Genomic DNA, 4,680 nt, shown 5'->3' on the forward strand with positions numbered 1-4,680 from the left:
CTGTGAGCAAGGGGTTCAGGAGTGCAGCTGAGCTGTGGACAAGGAGTACAGAAGTGCAGGTGAGCTGTGAACAAGGGGTTAAGGGCTGCAGGTGAGCTGTAGATATGGTGTTCAGGGCTGCATGTGAGCTGTGGACAAAGAGGTTCAGGAGTGCAGGTAAACTGTGGACAAAGGTACAGCAGTGCAGGTGAGCTGTGGACAAGGGCTACAGAAGTGCGGGTAAGCTATGAATAAGAGCTACAGGAATGCGGGTGAGCTGTGGACAAGGGCTACAGGAGTGCAGGTGAGCTTTAGACAAAGGGTACAGGAGTGCAGGCAGGGGTCAAGTCCTGGAGAAAAAAAAAATTATACGCTCATATGCATAATTACTAAACCGCAAGATCTTTCTAAATCCTGTGATAACTCGCGGCAGACCTCCGCAATGTCTCCTGGGAACAATGACAAAAGCTCCCAGGAGACATTGCGGCATTGAGGAAGTGACGGAATACCCGCACACTACCTGATGAATCCATATAAAGGAAGCGGTCAGTAACATAAAGGATTACTAATGCCGCGTACACACCATCCCTTTATGTGATGGAAAAAAACAACATTTTCTGTGAAGTAAAAAAAACGACGTTGCCTACACACCATCGTTTTTTCACAATGCTCTAGCAAAGCGAGGTTACGTTCAGCACTTTTTTCCATTGAAGCTCGCTTCATAACTAGCTTCTGGGCATGCGCGGGTTTAAAAACGTCGTTTTTTGCTACACACGGTCAATTTTTGTGAAACAAAAAACGACGTTTTGAAAAACGACACATAAAATTGAAGTATGCTTCAATTTTTTTTAATGTTTTTTCACAAGACATAAAACGATGTTTTCCCCCACACACGGTCATTTAAATTGACGTTTTTAAAAATGTTGTTTTTTTTCATCACATAAAGTGATGGTGTGTACGCGGCATTAGGTTCGCCTGCCCCTGACAGTGACTCGAGCTGGGCATCGCCGCTTAGTGAAGGATCGGCTCGGGCAGCTCGACTGCTGGAGGCTGCTCTAGTCCTGCAAAGGGAACTGAGTTCCTGCTGTGAAAAAAGTGCAGGAACTCCGTTCCCACGCGTTCCCGCAGGACTTGAGCCCTGAGTGCAGGTGAAATGTGAACAAGGAGTACAGGAGTGCAGATGAGCTGTGAACAAGGGGTACAGTAGTGCAGATGAGCTGTGAACAAGGGGTACAGTAGTGCAGCTCAGCTGTGGACAAGGGGTACAGTAGTGCAGGTAAGCTGTGGACAAGGGGTACAGTAGTGCAGGTAAGCTGTGGACAAGGGGTACAGGAAGGCAGGTGAGCTGTGGACAAGGGGTACAAGAGTGCAAGTGAGCTGTGTATAAGGGGTACAGGAGTGCAGGTGAGCTGTAGACAGGAGGTTCAGGAGTGCAGGTGACCTGTGGACAAGGGGTACAGGAGTGCGGGTGAGCTGTGGATAAGAGCTGCAGGAGTACGGGTGAGCTGTAGACAAGAGGTACAGGATTGTGGGTGAGCTGTGGACAAGGGGTACAGGAGTTCAGGTGAGCTGTAGACAACGGGTACAGGAGTGCAGGTGAGCTGTGGATAAGGGGTACAGGAGTGCAAGTAAGCTGTGGAAAAGTGGAACAGGGGTGCAGGTAAGCTGTGGACAAGGAGTGCAGCTGAGCTGTGGACAAGGGGTACAGGAGTGCAGCTGAGCTATGGACAAGGGGTACAGGAGTGCAGGTGAGCTGTAGACAAGGGGTACAGGAGTGCAGGTGAGCTGTAGACAAGGGGTACAAAAATGCAGGGAGTACAGGTGAGGTGTGGACAAGGAGTGCAGGTGGACTGTGGTTCACGGTAAGGATGAGCTCCAGCGTGTTCGCATAGAACACGTGCAGAGCCCGCCAGGAAGTCTGCACGGCGCTGTGCTAATCACAGCCAGGGAGACATTTCCCGATGCTCGGCTGCAGAGATCGGGAAATGTCTCCCTGGCTGTGATTAGCGCAGCGCCGTGCAGACTTCCTGGCGGGCTCTGCACGTGTTCTATGCGAACACGCTGGAGCTCATCCTTAGTCCAGGGATGCAGGTGCAGGCATTGTAATCCTGGACAGGAACTTGAAATAAAATAACAAGGTTTATTTAATAATAAAACAAATGATAATAGCTAGAAAATATATACAGACTGTCTGTGTTTACACAGTATTGCTGGAAAGACTTGGTGACGGTCCAGATGCACTTATAAATGTGAGTGAGCATTACTACCAATGTTTATTTATACATTTATACTTTTATAATAAAAAGCTCAATATATTGCGCAATGATCGGTTCTTTGCTTTTTATGAGAGCTTGAGAAAATACTAATAAGGAAATCCATGAGATGAATATTGGCATATCGGTTGAACAAACGGCAGATTGGTTTCTAGGTGTGGAGTGATTAACCCTAAGATAAATTAAAGGGGTTTATACAACCTAGATCTGGTGAGTGCCCAGGGCCATCTTAATAGCATCATAGGCCCCTGGGCAAAGTAATGCTCTGGGGCCCCTACAATGATGACAGTGCATGTAAACAGACATTAAGTAGGTAGGAGGCAGACTGCCTCCCCTTGGCATCTATCACTCTCAGTGCCATCATTGGGGCCCCAAATTTCAGGGCAGCGTGGGCTCAAGGACCAACTGCTTTGGGGAAAGTGCAGGGCCCCCCCATACAGCTGGGTCCCCTGGGCAGTGCCCATGTGTGCCCTCTGATTAAGACAGCCCTGTGAGTGCCCACTTCAGAAGTTGGTGGTGGTAGCCATACCTCCCAACTGTCCCTGATTTCGAGGGACTGAACCTGATTTGGAGCAATGTACTGTCCCTCATTCTCCTCATTTGTCCCTCATTTTGGTCTGATCTATATAGATGTATATAAAATGTACTTTTTATCTATCAAAAAGTGTTACCCAGTGCTAAACCTTTCATCTGATTTCTAAATTGCTGCATTTGTAAATTCTAAAAGCCAATATAAAGAAATAGTAGTGGTAAAAAAAAGCACTTGTGGGTTTAACCAATCTTATTTTTTTGTACAATTCTCCTTTAAGGGGGCGTGGCAAGGGGTGTGTCCTATGCCTACGTGTCCTTCATTCTCATCTCAGAAAGTTGGGAGGTATGGTGGTAGCACAAATTGCTGGAATAGCAGCAACTTTTTTTTTGAGTCACACACAGTGGCGTCACTAGGGTTGGTGTCACCCGGTGCGGTAAAACATGGTGTCACCCCCCCTCTGTGTAGGCTGCCCAGCACCAAGCAGGCAGCACACGGGGCGCACCCCAAACCAGCCCCTGTAAATGATAGTATAGGGCAGTATAGTGGCAGGTTAGGGTAGTATAGAGTGGTATAGTGGCAGGTTGGTGTAGTGGGGTGGTATAGGACAGGTTAAGGTGGTATAGGGCATGTTGGGGTGATATAGGGTAGTTTGGGGTGGTATAGGGCAAGTTAGGGTTGCATAGGGCAGGTTGGGGTGGTATAGGGCAAGTTAGGGTGGTACAGGGCAGGTTGGGGTGGTATAGTGCAAGTTAGGGGGGCATAGGGCAAGTTGGGATGGCATGGAAAAGCTTGGGCTGGTACAGGGCAAGTTAGGGTGGCATTGGGCAGGTTGGGGTGGTATAGGGCAAGTTATGGTGGCATAGGGCAGATTGGGGTGGTACAGGGCAAGTTAGGGTGGCACAGGGCAAGTTGGCATGGGAAATGGGAAAGTGGCATGGGAAAGTTTGGGGTGGTACAGGGCAGGCTGGGGTGGTACAGGGCAGACTGTGGTGGCACAGGGCAGGCTGGGGTGGTACAGGGCTGTTTGGGGTGGTACAGGGCAGGCTGGGGTGGTACAGGGCAGGCTGGGGTGGCTGGCACAGAGCAGGCTGGGGTGTTACAGGGCAGGCTGGGATTGCACAGGGCAGGCTGGGCATGTCAGCTAAAAAAAAAAAAAAACGGAATGGTGTCACCCCTCTAGCGGGTGTCACCTGGTGCGGACTGCACCCCCCTAGCAACGCCTCTGCTCACACATATGAGGACTGTACCAAATACCTTTGAAGAGGTTCACCGGGACTTTGTTATGAGCACATTCTAATGATTTACACGTGTTAGCACTTATGGGACTTTGTTATGAGTACATCCTACTGATTTTTATATGATCGTTTTATATATTCTTTTATAATTTTTTTTTTATTTTTTCCTTTAGTATATACTTTTTACTGCATTTTTTTTTTAGGTGAGTTACTCCCTAGGGTACATGTTAATGCGCATAGGGAGACTGTTGTTTGTTTAAAGTTTGGTTCACAATAAATATTATTATTTACACAGTAGCACTACACTAATAATATATTGCAGGGCTGGCGCAGTTACCATCCCCCCCCCCCTCTTTTCACTTTTTGAACACCCCCTAGCATTGGCGGTGCACACTGTACTGCATCAGAACCATAATAATCAATAACTAATTAGAGGGATAAAGGTTTTTATTTGCGCCAGTGACACACTATTTTTTTTATGTACGGGGCATCATTATACGTGGTCAGTCAGTGTTAGGCAGGAGCTTACAATGGCACTGCTCTCTTCTCGAGTACGGTGAAGAAAAAAAATCTGTTCGTTCTTTACAAGCCAAACCACAAGGGGCGCTGCACTGCTGAAGATCATGCGCTAGGCTTTGTTGTTTCCCAGGGAAAGGTATCG

The sequence above is a fragment of the Rana temporaria genome, chromosome 1, assembly GCF_905171775.1.
Source record: "Rana temporaria chromosome 1, aRanTem1.1, whole genome shotgun sequence".
In the NCBI taxonomy this organism is placed as follows: domain Eukaryota; kingdom Metazoa; phylum Chordata; class Amphibia; order Anura; family Ranidae; genus Rana; species Rana temporaria.